The sequence below is a fragment of the Chiloscyllium punctatum genome, chromosome 18 (genome assembly GCF_047496795.1).
Source record: "Chiloscyllium punctatum isolate Juve2018m chromosome 18, sChiPun1.3, whole genome shotgun sequence".
Classification (NCBI taxonomy): domain Eukaryota; kingdom Metazoa; phylum Chordata; class Chondrichthyes; order Orectolobiformes; family Hemiscylliidae; genus Chiloscyllium; species Chiloscyllium punctatum.
This window is the reverse complement of record NC_092756.1, coordinates 1,845,415-1,862,960: the sequence shown is the minus strand read 5'-3', so window position 1 is coordinate 1,862,960 and position 17,546 is coordinate 1,845,415. Positions and strand designations below refer to the sequence as shown.

Below are 17,546 nucleotides of genomic sequence, written 5' to 3'. Positions count from 1 at the left end.
GATGATAGTTCAGAAGGAACCGTGATGGTAAGAGTCCAGAGTTTGAGGCTTGAAACTTGAGGCAAGGGAAATGAGGAAACTGTTCAAATCCACACTTATCCCGTGAGGTGACAGAGTCCCAAGGCGCAATATACAGCATCCGTCCTCCAGGTATTGGGTGGTTATGGTTTGGCGCTGAAGGAGGCCCAGGACCTGCACGTCTTTGACGGAGTGGGAAGGGGGAGTTGAAGTGTTCAGTCACGGGATGGTGAAGGTGGTGGGTGCGTCGTCCCAAAGATGTTCTCTGAAATGATCTGCAAGAAGGTGTCCTGTCTCCCTGATGTCAAGGAGACCACACTGGGTTCAACAGATGCAGAAGATGACATTATACGTTGTACAGGTGAATTTCTAACAGATGTGGAAGGATCCCTTGGGGCTTTTGACGGAGATGAGTGGAGTGGTGTGGGAGCTGCTTTTACCATTCCTGCGGTGGCATGGAAATATGCCAATAGTGGGGTGTGGGTTTATTGGGGATTGTAGACCTGACTAGGGGTTCGTGGATGGAATGGTCTTTTCAGAATGCTGATAGGGGTGTGGAGGGATTGATATACCTGACAGTGGGGTCTGTATGGAGATTGCAGGAGTGGTGGAGTCTGATGTGTTTTATGCTCAGTTTGGTGGGGTGAAAGTTAAGGACCATGGGATTCTGTTCTTGTTGCGGGAGGGGTGGGGTTTAAGGGCGGTGGTGAGTGAAGTGGAGGAGATGCACTGACGGGCATCGTCAACCACGTGGGAAGGAGACCATTTGGGACTTTCTGAGGTGGAATTGGTCATCCTGGGAGAAAATACGCTAGAGGCGGAGGAATTAGGAATAAGGGATAGTGTTTTTACACGAGGTGGGGTGGGAGGAGGTGTCGTGTTGGTAGCTGTGGGAGTCGGTGGGCTTGTAACATATGTCTGTCATTGGTCATTCGCTGGGGACGGTGATGGACAGGTCCGAGAAGTGGAAGGGAGTTGCCAAGAAGATCCAGGTGAATTTGAGTTCTGGGGGAAAGGTGTTGGTTGGTGAACTGTTCAACCTCCTCGTGGGAGCAGGAAGTGGGGCCAATGAATTCATCAATGTAGTGGAGGAACAAGTGGAGAGAGGTGCTAGAGTAACTGCGAAAGTTGGACAATTCCACATATCTGACAAACAGGCAGGCATAGCTAGGTCACATGTGTGTGCCCATGGCTACCCCTTTGGTTTAGAGGAAGTGGGAGGATTGGACAGAAAAGTTGTTGAGGGTGAAGACTAGTTTAGCCAGCTGGATGAGGGTGTCGGTGGAAGGGTACTGGTTGGGATGGGGTGAGATGAAGAAACAGAGGGCTTGGAGACTTCCGTCATAGCCGATGCATGTGTACAGGGACTGGATCTCCAATGTGAAGATGACGCGTTGTGGACCAGGGAAATTAAAGTCTTGGAGGAGACGAAGTGCATAGGTGGTCTCACGAACGTAGGTGAGAATTTCCTGGACTGGGGAGACAGGAAGGTGTTGAGGTAGGAAGAGATGAGTCGGGTTAAACAGGTGCAGGCAGAGACAGCAGATCTTAGGAAGGAGGGAGAATCGGGCAGTGTGGGGTTAATAGACAATGAGGTTGGAGGCTGTGAATGGGAGATTCCCCAGAGATGATAAGATTGTGATCGTCTGGGAGATTATGTTCTACCCTGCGTTGCATTTGCGACGAGGTGGCCGCGAGGTTAAGGCGATGGACTGCTAATCCATTGTGTTCTGCACGCGTGGGTTCGAATCCCACTCTCGTCGCTGTTCTTTGATTATCACAGCTGTCTTATTGAAATTGGAACTCCAATGGTTAGTTTATCTGTATCGACCATATTATAAAACTTCAAAGAATAATTTGATACCGATGCTTGAACTTAACGAAATGTAGACTGAATTGGGATAATGAAAAGGAACGCGATTTTCTTTTCCAAGTAAAGTTGCTGTGAACGTTAATCTTATGAAAGAGATCCAGGGAAACGAAATAACGAGAGATGCGATGTGCATGTTAAATGCAATGGGATTCTTAATGAGTGTTTTATCACATGAAATCTGGAGCAGTCTGGGTAGATGTGATTCATCTTGCTGGTAAGAGCACAGAGAGACACCACAAAATAATAGAGATATTTCAAAAGGTGCAGGGGGTGGGTGTAGCGGCACAGAAAACTGGCTGTGAATGCACAGTAGAGAATTGCCGATGTGGGTACCGTGCATTGGCAGGGACAGACTTACACATTGGTCTCGCCCTTCCCCCCTTGCTCTCGCCATTGATGAATACTGGATATAAGACACAGATAAACACGAGATGTGGGAAGCAAGCTCCCTCTCGTTTTGCACATACTGGATGCATCACACTGAACTATGAACAACTGGAGAAATCAGCATGTTAACTGCAGGAAGTGAACGTAAACTGTGCATCAATAACCACTGATGCAGCATAAACATCTAAAGTGTCTTTAAACGAATGTCATTAACAGACGTTTCGTTCTAATACCTAACATGGCTTTCATGGGAAATCATGTCTCACAAACTTGATTGAGTTTTTTGAAGAAGTAACAAAGAAGATTGATGAGGGCAGAGAAGGAGATGTGATCTATTTGGACTTCATGGACGACTGAGTAGGAAGGTTAGATCTCATGGAATAAAGGGAGAACCTGCCATTTAGATACAGAACTGGCTCGAAGGTAGACGACTGAGGGTGGCAGTGGCGGTTGATTTTCAGACTGGAGGCCTGTGACCAGTGGAGTGCCACAAGGATCGGTGCTGCGTCCTCGAATTTTTATAATTTACATAAATGATTTGGATATCAGCAACAGAGGTACAGTTAGTAAGTTTAGAGATAACTCCAAAATTGGAGATGTAGTGCCCAACGAAGAGGGTTACCTCAGATTATAAAAGGATCTGGCCAGATGGGCAAATGGGCTTAAAATGGCAGATAAAGTTTAATTCGGATAAATGCGAGGTGTTGCATTTTAGGAAAGCAAATCTCAGCAGGACTTATACAAATAATGATAGGGGCTTGGGAATGTTGCTGAAGGAAGAGACCTTGGAGTGCAGGTTCATATCTCCTTCAAAGTAGAGTCGCAGGTAGATAGGATATTGAAGATGGCGTTTGGCATGCTTTCCTTTATTGTTCAAAGTATTGAGTACAGGAGTTGGGAGGTCATGCTGCGGCTGTTCAGGGCATTGGTTAGGCCACTGTTGGAATATTGCGTGCAATTCTGGTCTCCTGCCTATTGGAAAGATGTTGTGAAACTTGAAAGGGTTCAGAAAGGATTTCCAAGGATGTTGCCAGGGTTGGAGGATTTGAGCATGATGGAGAGGCTGAACAGACGGGAGCTGTTTCCTCTAGAGCATTGGAGGCTGAGGGCTGACCTTATACATGTTTACAAAATTATGAGGGGCATGGATACGATAAATGGACAAAGTCTTTGCCCTGGGACCAGGGAGTCCAGAACTAGACGACATAGGTTTAGTTTGAGAGGGGAAAGTTATAAATGAGACCTAAGGGACAACGTTTTCATACAGAGGGTGGTACGTGTATGGAATGAGCTGCCAGAGGATGTGGTGGAGGCTGGCACAACTGCAACATTTAAGAGACATTTGGATGGGAATATGAAGAGGATGGGTATGGAGGGATATGGACCGGGTGCTGGCGGGTGGGACTAGATTGGGTTGGGATATCTGGTCAGCATGGGCAGGTTGGACTGAAGGGTCTGTTTCAATGCTGTATATCTCTATGACCACATTTCAAGGTGGATGACAACAATACCAATTTTATTTTGAAATTGAGATCTATTTCATCAATTTACACAGCGAACAAGTTCAATTTAAATAATACAAACCACGTTCGCTCACACGGAATAAAACTGTGATTTTATTAAAAACATTATCCTTTTTAAGTAGCAGTAACTCAACATGAAAAATAAGTTGTAATTTTTATTGAACATACGTCAGTTAACACCATTATCTTACTTCGCATTGACTGCAAAATGCACATGCTAAATAAAGTTTAAGAAAGAAAGTATTTTAGTATGATTCGGTGGTGATGAAAAATACAATTAAGTTCTCATGGTGCGGATATTCCATCAATGGCTCCAGAATTGCATCATATTTCTATGATGGTATAGAGGTGAGGGAGATGCCAGGGATGGGAGCTCCCACCTCATCTGGAGCAGCTTCTGTAGACATGGACCAAGGAGCATGGTGACATCAGACTGGGAGGTCCAACCACACCTGGAGCTGCTTTTATTAACATGGAGTGGCAGGGAGCATTGGGACATCAGACTGCGAGATCCAACCTCATTTGGAGCAACATCTGTTGACATGGACCAGGGATCATTGCGAGATCAGCTGGATAGTTCTACCCTCATCTGGAGCAGCTTTTCATGACATGGAGCACCAGGGAGCATTGGGACATCAGACTGCGACATCAATCTCATTTGGGCCAGCTTCATTTAACATGGAGCAGGGAGCTTTGCGAGATCAGTCTGGGAGCTCCACTCTCACCTGGAGCAGCATTTAATGATATGGAGCACCATGGAGCATTGGGACATCAGAGTGGGAGCTCTAATCTTACTTGCAGAAGCTTCTATTGACATTGAGCAGTAAGGAGCAATGGAACGTCAGGTTGGGAGCTGCAACCTCACCTGGAGCAGCTTGTATACACATGGAAGAGGAGGCAGTATTGGCATATTAGGCTGGGGGAAAGGATATTCAACCAATTTAATCTGAAGTAGAATAAGTTTCAACACCTCAGATGTAAATTGATTTATGAAGAATCTGACGCGGGAAAAATAATTCTTTCGATATTGAAGACAAGTCCTGCAAATATTCAACTCAGGAATACGCGTTAATACAGAGAGAAATGCGAGTGATGTTTCAGGTCTTTGACATTTCTTTTCTGACCTATTCTACACTGGATTACATGACCAAAAGGACTTTTTCACTCATTTCATGGTACTTAGTTTCCTGCAAATACGAACAGGTCATTGACGTAATCTAAATCGGAAAATTATGGGAAATGCGATGTTGTCATTGAGTTTACCTCGAATTATATTGGAAACACAACAAAATATGTTGAAATTTCCGTGATCAGCAGTGACCTCATTGATTGGCTGATCAGACTTTGAATGGTAGTTTTATTTGAGGACAATTTGAAGTGAATCAATGATGGTGATTATCTTTGTTTTTTGTTCACCTTGGGACTGTTACTGTTATTGCTCATGTCCTTGTAAACTCCACACCTCTGCAGAGTGTAAAATCTCAGCTGTGCATCTGGCCAGTGTTACAACCATTCGTATACCTGGCTACAGATCAGATGGCTATCGGTTCGAAATTTACTTGGCGCAAGCACATTGTGGAGATTCACAACACATCAAAGTTAATTTTTTTGTTACACTGAGGTGGATAATATTTGGAATTTTCATCTCTACGAACGAAAATTATTTCACTGTCTTCGATAAGATAAACATTACCAAGGACAATCAGAGTTATAAAATCCCACAGCAACAAGTTGCATCGAACAGGCGTATTTGGAAGCAACAGCTTCTTCGTCAGATGGTTGACAACTATTGGACTCTAATCTGGCTTTGCGTGATTTTCAAATTTGTCCACCACAGTCCAACACCAATACCTCCAAGTCATGGGTACCCTCGACACCACTAACGATCCGTTAAATTCCAGATGATCTTCCAAAAGATCGCGCATATTGACACATACATCAAGTTTCGGCAGAAAGACACCCACCTGATGAAGGAACGGCTCTCTGAAAGCTCGTGCTTCCAAATAAACCTGATGGACTATGCCCTGATGTTGTGTAATTTTTAACTTTCTCTACCCAACTCAAACACTGGCACTTTCATATCATAGAGAACATCAGTCATGTATCAGCGCTGTCAGAGAAGACAATCCTGAAATAGCAACGCACATTGTTCATAAGTACGTTTCATTTTCAGAAACCAACCCATTCAATCGCTGTAGCTTCTGTGTATTAAAAGCACAGAAAAGAATCGCTGAGACTCAGTTTTGATCGTATTTTGAAACTCTTTGTGAAGTGGACTCAGAGGAGAATGAAGGATGAACTGTCTGACTGCGCAGGGAGGAGGAAGGCACTTTTCCCTTCTTTGATGAGCTGGGGTATTGACTGATATAAGGCATTAAACAGATTCCTGGTAGACCTGCTCTCTCTGCATCAGGTACAAGAAGTCCTGATTTCCTGAACGGTAATGACACCCAGGGCACTCAGTGAAAGCGCCGAATACTTACCACTGGTTCACCAGGGATGAGGGCAGAAACTGTTGCACCGTTTCTTCATAACACAGTTTTTAAAATTGTGTCACTGCAGATACCTTTCCCCTCAAAAATGAATGAATTATCAAGTGTTTCCAGCACAGAAATGGGTCCCATCGTCTCCCTTCCCAGCACCTGGTCTGTAACCTTGTAAACTCTGATGTTTCACGTGTTCATCTCAATGCTAATTACCCTGGAACGTTTTAATCTTGTAAGATGCAATAAATGGGATTGAAGTTTGAGATGGGGAAAATATGTTCACACCTAGTCGGGGAACTGAAGCCCATTTTTACCCACAGACTGAAGCACGCAGGCACATTTCCACAAGAGTGAAACAGGCCTCGGGAGGAAACAAACAGAAAGTAAGATTTCGCCCACTTGGCTGATATTGTCCAATTGCAAACTTCAACGCCAGTATCTGGTTACAGCAAAGAAAGGAAATATTCAGACCCTCCCGTCCCAGTGTTCCTTGCTAATTGTTTCCCCATGACTCTGTAGTTTATACTGCCTAACCTCGTTTTTGCAGAAAAACTAGATCGTTGCTCTCGCCCGCTATTTCCTGTCCTGCTGAACGGTTTTCCTCTTGGACGGAAAAACAGGAATGGGATATTTCAAACACTTTCTAGTTTACAAGGCCAGTGATATCACCACTGAGCCAGCACATTGCCAGCTCAGAGGTAAGGTCTCATACATTAGAAACTTCAATGCAACAGATGATTGGTTAGCCTCAGTGTTGTAAGGCAAACAACAAGACTGGAATAGAGCCGAGGGCATCATGCACAGAAGGATTGGAGAATAGAATGATGAATTTCTTGTTGTCCAGGGTGGTGCTAACAGAAATCTTCCCTGGTAGTATAGTGATGAGGATTCAATGCCTTCACTGTCATGGCTTGTTAAATGTTAACGTTTACAGTAATCGATATGAAATGCTGCCTGATCTTTCGAAGCAGAATGATGTTGTACAGCAGTCAGAACCGCTTCCCAGCATGTTACAGTTCTGCATCAGCAACGTCAGCTGCAATTGCCTGACGTTCAATCAGTTTAAATCAAGAACGGAGAGGGCGTCACTAAAATGGAAGGGGAATGGTGGTTTGTGAGAGTTAACTACATCCCTCGTGGAGCCAGGTTCAATTTCGATACTGAATATCGGTTTTCCTGTTTATCTTGGTATACTGACCACTCCATATCAATCACTCATATTATCTGCCATTTGTGTGGTTCTTTGTTCATTGCACGTCGGTTCAGTGTTTCGAGGGGACCATGCTTTTTTTAATTTGGCACGTTTTAATCAGGACGGTTTTGCAGTTTCATATTAAGGCCAACAATTTTAGGAACAGAAAGACACCATTCAGACCATTAAGTCTGCTCCGCTATTGAATGGTTTCATGTCTGATCTGATAACCTTGAACTGCACTTTCCTGCGTTTCCCCACAACGCTTGATGTCTTTGCAGTTTGAAGATCTGCCGATCTCAGCCTCATTACACCTAATGACACTTCCTCAACAGCCTTCTGCTACAAGAAAGTCCACTGATCCAGAACTGTCAGAGAGAATAAATGCTTCTTCATCTCTGTTTTAACTGTGAGATCTGCATTCTAATACGAAGTTATAAATCATACAACACCAGGTCATAGTCCAACAGGTTTAATTGGAAGCATTAGCTTTTGGAGGGCTGCTCCTCTATCAGGTGTTCGTGGAGTGCAAGAGCTATAAGATACAGAACTTATAGCAAAAGTTTACAGTGTGATGTAATTGAAATTATGCATTGAAAAATGTCTTGATTGTTTGTTAAATCTTCTATCTGTTAGAATGACCATGTTAGCTTCACTTCTTTCTTATGTAATTTGCAAAACCTTTTTGAAAGTTACATTCTCAGGTGAACTTTAACAGTTAGTGTCAGCCCCGATAATATTTTGAAGGTGTTAGTCCCTGTGTGCTGTGTCCGTGCCATAATGTTTAGGTTGACGCTAATCTCTGCACAATGGTTATCACTGCTGCCTCACAGCGCCAGAGACCCAGGTTTAATTCCCGCCTAAGGTGACTGACTGTGTGGAGTTTGTGCATTCTCCCAGTGTCTGTGTGGGTGTGCTCCGGTTTGCCCCCACAGTCCAAAATAGTGCAGGTTAGGTGAAGTGGCCATATTAAATTGCCCGTAGTGTGACGTGTAGGGGAATGGATCTGCGTGGGTTGCACTTCGGCGGGTTGGTGTGGACCTGTTGAACCGAAGGGCCTGTTTCCACTCTGTCCATAATCTAATCTAAAAAAAACCACGCTGTAGGCAAGGATGTTTTGAGGCATGGTACATTGGTGAAACCGAGCAAAGGGTACAGCAACAGATGAATGGAACTGCACATCAATCACAGACATTTGTGCCCCTTCGCAGCTGGAGAGCACTTCCGTGGTCCAGGACATATAACCTCGGACCTTCAGGTGACAATCCTCCAAGGCAGACTTCGACACAGGCAGCAGCTAAATGGGCCCGAGCAGAGGCTGATAGCAAATTTTGGAACCAATGGGGATGGCCTCAACTGCGGCCTTGGGTTCATGTCACAGTCCAGGCGATCCCAATGCCCTATCTACACACAGCGACCCTCCTACACACATACACACACACACACACACACACACACACACACACACACACACGCATATATACGTTTGTGGGGTGAATTTGTACTTGCAAAATTACATTGCACTTTGATCAAAAACTGCATGAATCCATGTCAGTCTCTGTTAACTAATTTTATAAAATTAGAATAAGTCTAAACATTATGGAACAGACAACAGCACACGGGGGCTGACACCAATTCTTAAAGCTCACATGAGAATGTAACTTTATAATAAAAAGTTTTGCGCTTTCCAAATGAAAGAAGTGAAGCTAACATGGTTATTCTAACAGGTGGGAAACTTAGCAAACAATGAAGGTATTTTTCAATGTACACTTTCAGTTACATCACACTGTAAACTTGCGCTTTAAATTCTGTGTACTCCACAACCACCTGATGAATGAGCAGCAGTCTGAAAGCTAGTATTTCCAATTTACCCTGCTGGACTATAACCTGGTGTTCTGTGATTTTCAAATTTGCATACCCTCGTCCAAAACCTGCATCTACAAGTCATTCAATCCAAGGCATTCTGGTCACAGAACCAACCATTGTGCAGTCAACTTATTAAATCCTTGAAAAAAACCTAAATGTTTCAGTCAGCATTATTTTTGTCGTACTGAGTCTGAGCAGGCAAAGGCAACTGCTTTCAACGTTTATTTCCATTGGAATTCATCTTCGATATGAAATTCTCACTGACTCTGACAGCACTGATATCTTTGCTATTTTGTAATATCAGGAATTCATGTTCAATTTACGACTTTCATAAGGAACTACAAATAGTTTTCCCTGACTGGAAATCAACGTTGGGAAGTAGCAGTGAGAGAGCTGAATTTGAACACTTTCGCACCAACGAAGACATATGCAAGGTTTGCAAATTTTCTTGGTGACTTTGTTTTTGGCTTATTGGTTCAGTTGAAAAATGACAGTCATTGTGTTTTTAAAAGCATGGCGAATGGCCCTTCAGCCTACTGCATCATTATCAGTCATCAAACATCTCGTTTGTAAACAAAGTTCCCAGCACGTGACTCGTCGTCTGGTGTGTTCTAACATTTCAAGTCTTCAGTTAAATTGTTATTCAATTTCTTAAGTGCTTAAGTGGAACAAAAACACCGAGAAACTCTTTCTCAGAGCCGTTTGTCAGTTTTCCTCAAGATGCTGCGGAAAATCTTTCTGTACTCACATTGGAATTGGTTTACCCTGTTTCTTCTTCAGCTTCTTTCTTCTTTCTATTAAATGGTTTAGATTCCAATACAAACACACGGTGCAGGTTGCAGAAGTCACGTGTTTGTACATTCACTGACACTGTCTCGGCAGGAGCTGCAGTCCTTCCCCACGCTGATTCAGACAGCACTGTCCTTCCTGTGGCATGTCACATGGAAAATGGAAGGACAGGCATTAATAACCCGCATTTGAGAAATTAGCGACAGTTTAAAACACTTGCACTGCCCCATCGAGGAATTGAGCTCCTATCTCCCGCATAACATGCGGCGACACTAACCACTATACTACCGAGGACAACAGTTCCAAAGGAGACCCCTCAGCCCGTTGTGACTCAATTTGTCAAAAACAACTGCTTAACGACTCGAATCGTTTAGCCCATAGCTTTGTACTATTGGCAGAACATATTCACATCTGAATATTTCTTCAGGTTCTCAGGGTTCCTGCCTCTCTGACCCTGACAGACAAAGTGTTGCAAATTCCAACACACGCCGACCTATAACGCTTTTCCACACATCTACTTAAACCTTTCTGTCTTTCTCATTAAATTTGTGCCCACGCCCCCCCCCCCCCCCGTGATCGATATGTCCATCGATGGGAAACGTTACTTTCAGTCTACCTTATCCATACCCCTCATTATTTTGTACATCTGAACCATGCCTTCTCATAAATGCCTCTGCACCGTGAAAAATAACCCCAGTTTGTCCTGTCTCTCTTCATGCCCAATTCTCTTCAGCCTAGACACTATCCGAGTGAATCTCTCCTGCACCTTTCCCAGTGTGATCCCATCCTGGATTCCTGTGAACTTCAGACAATTGTCTAGGTGGAGTCAAATGAACCTTTTTTTTACATTCTGCATCAGCATGCGGTGTTGGTCTGCAGCATATATTGCCGAGCAGTCTGGAGTCACATGAAGGCCAGAGAAGTTAAGGACGGTAGATTCCTTCCCTCAAGGCCTTTAGTGAAACAGATGGGATTTTCAGACAATGGGTTTAGCGGTTCCTTAATTGGACATATTTCTTGCATTTCTATTCTACCACCAGCGTGGTGTGGTGAGAATCGAACCCGTCTCAGCAGAATGTGACCTGGCCTTTTGTGTTAAAATCCAGCAATAATACCAGTAGGCTATTGCAGAAAGTCGTCATGGCTGATCTTTTCCAATAGAGTCTCTTTTCCCCAATTATTCTCTGTGTCCATTTATTGAGCCTCACGCTCCAATAATCTCTGGTCCATGTCAGTAAAAGCTGCTAAAAGAGAATTGATCTCACAGCCACGATATCCAAACGGATCGAATGATTTGAAGGTGCCAATGAAGAGATTGGGGCATGGTCGCCCAGCAAGAGTAAGTGCAATGGCATAGACTGGACGGTATCAACGTGAAAGTTTAAGTTAGATTGTGCAATGCCTTAGTCAAATGGGACGAGGGACGGAAAAGAGAGTGAGGGCGAGTGGGAGGAAGGGACATTTTCGAGAACTTTTGGGTTTAAATCCTGATGCATGAAACGCTGAAATATCAGAGAACGAAATTCGATTGAAAACAAATCATCACCTCGGAGAACATTATCATGTAAAAACGAGTTATTTCTTACCGTGTTTCATCAAAAGTAAAACTTTGAGAGAACTGACCGCTATGATGTGGATTCGATACGAAGTCGCTGCAATCCCAACGCAGAAAGCGAAATACTAAATGGTTGCAGCACCCCACAGGCTACACTTCCAAACTGCAGCCACAATGGGAGCAGAGGAAATGTCAGGAAGAATACACAATATCAGGACTTAATGACAGGCATGTGGGAACTGAGAATGGGCTGAATCTTTAACTTTAACGTCCACAGAGTCTGGGGAGATTCCATGAAAAAGAGTACTGGAGAATGGGATGAATGAAACTCTCCAAACTCATGGGACAGTGCAGGATATTGTTGAAACGTATGCTTCAATAACATTATAGTTTAACATCGGCTCCTCCATCACTTTACCCACACAAGGCAGTACCAACTGCTGCAGGCAATCACACTTAATTCAAGTTCCAGACCCGGAATCAGGGAAACTGTGTGAAGCAGCCACGAAGATCCAATTGGAAGTTGGGATGGAATGACAGGAGAGGGGCGCGTGTATTTCCGAGGTTGACACTGCTCCTGGTCAAAAGCGGGGCGGAAGGGAATACTTGCCCCCATTTATTACATTATAGCCATAAGCAGTACATGTTGTTGATACAGCCGATTGGCGCATCTGAAGCGTGTTGGACCTTTACATTTGGGGTGTCAATGTTCGAAATTTCATTTTCCTTTTGGATCAGTGTTCTTGACATTAGCAGTAGCAGCTGCTTATGTTTGCATCAACTCAGGAGCAGCTTCTTGTTCCCAGTAAATTCTGCAATCTGGAGAAGGTGGTGTTGTGGTTATATAATAAACGAGTCATCTGTGGGGACTCAGACATGGAAGTGGTAATGTTAAAGTTCGAATAATAAAACCTGGAATGGAAGCCTGACCACAGGAACAGAGAACATGTCTTTAATTTCCTGCAATCCCATTCATGCATGTCACTTATACAGGGGATGCTACCATCTTTACCCAATACTGTCTACTTGTGACTCCAGGTGCAGAACAACATGGCTTACCCTTAATCCGAGAATGCCGACACTGTGGGTAGGCTGGCCATTCGGCCCATTCCAGTCGACACCATCCCTTCGAAGCACATCCTATCAGACCCACACTCCATACCTATTCCGTTCCCCTTCATTTCCCATGGCTGATCCCAGTAACCTGCACACCTTCAGACTGTGGGAGGAAACTCACACAAACAATGAGAGAATGTGCAAACTGCACACAGTCACACGAGACTGGGATCGAATCCATGTCTCTCGTGCAGCGAGGCAGCAGCGAATCAGAATGAACAACAAATGCTGTCTTGACCAGCGACATCCACACCCTGTCGGTGTATCAGGAAGAATAAAAACACATTCACAGCATGGACAACGGGACTTACGTCTGCGTGGACATGATTTGAACCAATCGTTTATCCTGGATAGATACAAAGACACCGACATCACAGAGAAACCAGGGCAATGCGGAATTCAAATACCTGCTGCAGTAGAAATTCATTTACTCAGTCAAACTGGGGACAGACTGTTCTACAGTCCCGTGTGTGGGAAAGGCTCAATGGCCAATAAAAACTCCAGAGTAACCAGCAAGATTACATATCCCAGAAAGAGATCAATTAAACTGTCAATGCTGCTGTTAATCCCAACCAGCTGCCGGTTTCATAGCGTCAAAGTCATAGACTCATGCAGCATGAAAACAGGCCTTTCACTCCTTCCAGCTCATACTGCACATAATGCCAAACGAAACGAGTCGCATCTGACGGCTCCTGTAATTGCTCAGGGTTAATAATGCGCTTGTAATGTTATTACTGCATTGTTAATATGAATGTCCAGATATAATTCTGTGGACACGTGTTCAAATCCTGGCATGGCAGATGCTGGAATTTTATTTCAATAAATACCTAGAGTTGAAGAGTCTAATGATGATGTTGAATCAGTTGTTGTAGATCTGATTCACTAATGCCCGATAGGGAAGGAAACTGCCATACTTATCTGGTCTGGCTGGCATATGACTCCAGATCCATAATATCGTGGCTAATTCTGAACTTCCCTCTGCGCAATAAATTATGTACTAGGCATGAATGAATAGCTTTTGTTAATCCCACTGATACTTTCCAACTCATTTATCGATCCAAATATCCTGTAAATATTGTAAATGTACTTTCATTCATCACTGCCTCAGGAAGTGAATTGCACACAGAAACCATCCTCTGTTAAAACAAAGCCTCTCATGTCTTATTTTAAATCCCTCTTTTCACTTTAAACAATTGCCCTCTCGTCTTGAAGTGCCCCTCCTTTGGGAAAAGACAGTTACAGTTAACTCTAGCCAGACCCTGAATAATTTATAAATTTCTATCAGGCCGCCTTTCAAACTCCAGTGCTCGAGTGAAAATATTCTCAGCCTATCCAGCCTTTCGTTATAACACAAACCTTCCCCACTTGCCATACGCTGGTATCCCTGTTCTAAACCTACTCCAGCTGAATAGTTTCCTTGCTATGACTGGGCGACAAGAACTGGACACAGTATTCCAGAAGACGCATCTCCCATTGTCCTATTCAACTTCAACATAACGAACCAACTCCGACGCTCAAAGGACTGAGCAACGAAGGCAAGATGACTTTTTTTAACTATTCTGTCTATATTTGAAGCAAACTAAAATGAATTATGTACTTGCATTCCTGGCCTCTGTGTTCCACAACACGATGAAACGCCCGATCATTAATTGTATAAGCCCTACTCGTATTTGATGCAGCAAAATGCAATACCTTCCATTTATCCAGATTGAAATTCATGTGACATTTTTCAGCACAAGGACGCAATGGATTAAGATCCTTCTGGAATCTTAGATCACCTTCTTTACAGTCTCCTATTCTGCTGTCCTCTGCAACTTATGAACCATGGCTTCGATGAGTTCTATTGTTTTCTCATATAGGTCAACGATTTTTAATTATTTGTCGTGGCCATCATTTCGCAGTTTTTAAATCATGTGACAATTAAGTCATGTCATTAACCATGAGGAAGATAGTCATAGACTTCAGGGAGATTGGAAACAATTGGCAAGAAAATGTGCTGAAAGGAATTCAGTCCAGTGAAGTGGGTGATAATGAATTTGGAGAGGAACAATGATAAAAGTGTGACTGTTAACAGGAACAAAAGAGAAATTGGAGTAGGCATTCACGAATGTTTGAAGGTGATTGGACAAGGGATCAAGTGGTCTCGATGGGTTGGAGATACTTTCTGTTCTTAATCGCAGGTGGGAATATAAGAGCAGGGAAATGATGCTGGAACTTTATCAACGGCCTATTCAAGATCAATGGACGGGGGAATCAGATGGACGGAAGTGCGTACTGCAGGTGCTGGAAATCAGAATCAAGATGAGAGTGGTGCTGAAGAAGCACAGCAGGTCAGGCAGCATCCGATTTGCAGAAAAAATAACGTTTCGGGAAACGCCCTTCATCAGGAATAAAGCTTGGAGCCTCGAGGGTGGAGAGATAAACGGGAGGACTGGGTCTGAGAAGATTTTAGCTGACAGTGCAAGAGGTGAATAGAGATGGTGTTAAAGGTGATAGGTCGGAGAAGAGGGTGGAGCGGATCGGTGGAAAGGAAGATAGACGGGTGGGACAGGTCAGTAGGATGGAGCCAAGTTAGAAAGTTGGAACTCGGATAAGGTGGCCGTGGGGAGATGAGGAAACTGGTGAAGACCACGTTGATGCCCTGGGGTTGATGGTCCCGAGGTGGAAGATCTGGCGTCTGGTGGTGAGGGAATGGCGGTGGAGGAGACCCAGGTACTGCATGTCCTTGGGAGAGACGGGGGGCGGGGTGTGGAGGTAATTCATGTTTTTGGTCATGGGGCGTTGGATTTGAATGTTGCGGGTGCCCTGGAAATGTTCTCTGAAGCACTCTCCGAGAATGTGTCTGTTGGCCCCAATGTAGAGGAGACCGCATCGTAAGCAACAGATGCAATAAATGACATGTGTAGAAGTGCACATGCACATTTGATGGATGTGGAAGGCTCATTGGAGCCTTGGAAGGATGTGACAGGGAAGATGTGGGTGCAGGTTTTGTAATTTCTGTGGTGGCAGGGGAAGGTGCCACGAGGGGAGGGTGTGTCATTGGAGGGCGTGGACTTGACTAGGTAGTAGTGGAGGAAACAGTCCTTGTGAAAGTGCATAGGTGTGGGGAGGGAAGTATAGATTTCACTGTCACTGCAGGAATTGCAAAACCTGCACCCACATTTACTTCCTCACCTCTGTCCAAGGCTCTAATGGAGGCGTCCACATCCATCAAAGTTTCTCCCGCACTTCCACACATGCCATTTCTTGTATACGGTCCTCCCGATGCGGTCTCCTCTAAGTTGAAGAGTCTCCTCTAAGTTGTGCTCCCAGTCTCATTTCTGATGAAGGGCTTTTGCCTGAAACGTCCATTTTTCCTGCTCCTCAGATGCTGCCGGACCTGCTGTGCTTCTCCAACACCACTCTAATCTGGAGGGGAGTCAGTTGATTGAGAGGGTTTTCGGGTATTTTCTATTGTTGACCACAGGCTGTGGATGATAGCAGAACTTTAGCAACCACCAGTTTAGGGAACAGCTAAAGGACTGAGCACAAGTCTGGTCACCGCATAAATCAACATTTTTCTTAAAATTGTACGATAAAAGATGGAAGGCTGAAGTATGCAACTTTGCCCATCAAGACCGTTTCACCAATGAGTTTCTCACTGATTCCTTTCCAGGTCAGGGTGCTATGGGCCTTGAAGTGTAACTTGAAAATGGCGGCGTTTCGTTGCATCTTCTAATCTTGTCCTTATAGTCAGTAAAGCTGTTGAGCTTTGAAGGTTGTCAAAAATGCCCGAATGACTTACTCCAGTGCATCTTATAGTTGGTGCACTCTGCTGCAATTGCGCCTTAGTGGTGAAGGGAATGAACATTGCAGGTGTTGAAGAGGGTACACACAAGTGTCTGCATTGTCGTGGACGGTGTCCAGTTCCTTAAGTGTTATTGAAGTTATACCCATCTAGGCAAATGGAGAGAGTTATATTCCACGTCTCATTTGTACCTTGCAAACGATGTAGGATTCACGGAACAATGAGTTGAGTTTATAATCAAAAAAGTCTCAAGAACATGTTGTTGTTGTCAAAGTGTTTATGTCGCCAGTTTCTATAAGTTTTTCCCCCGAAATAATAGCTCTATGGACGATTACACGGGGTAATTTGTTTACAGTAAAGTTATTGAATATCAATGAGATATGATTAGATTCTCATTTGTCAGAGTGATACTTGCTTTATTTCGTCCTTGTGTGGACAAATCTGATTCCAGTCGCTGTCTGATTTCAAGATCCAATTCCCGTCTGTGCTTGAAATTTCAACCGTTTCTTCACATAAATGTCTCCACCTGCCTTAACAATATGTAGGGTCGCTGCAGGGGACAGCAGAGATTAATGAACATGTTGTCAACACTGGAGAAAATGGAGCTTCGTGGAATGATTGGTCAGGCTGGGATTATTCTCCTTGAAACAAAGGAGACGGAGGAGAGCTCTATAATCACATTGTAACATTTATAAACGTTCAATATTCATGGGATCTTGACAGGGAAGATACGGGCAGGTGGTTCACCCTCTGGTATGAGGAGACCACCAGAGGACATGAACTCAGAATTAGATGTTGCCTATTTAATTCAGAAATCAGGAGTAATATCTTTGCTCAGGGGCCAGTGAATGGGTGGAACTCCTTGCCGAAATTGTTGTTGAGGCTGAGTTGTTGTGTATTTTCAAACTGTGCCAGACAGATATTTAACCAGAAAGACGATGAAGCTTTGTAGAG

At 44.0% G+C, this 17,546-nt stretch overlaps 1 non-coding gene across 1 annotated transcript; it reads left to right on the top strand.

Annotated features, from left to right (window-relative positions):
• The first annotated feature begins 1,699 nt into the window (after positions 1–1,699).
• Positions 1,700–1,781, top strand: trnas-gcu (transfer RNA serine (anticodon GCU)). The gene has a single exon. It is a non-coding gene; the product is annotated as a tRNA-Ser (tRNA).
• The last annotated feature ends 15,765 nt before the right edge of the window (positions 1,782–17,546 follow it).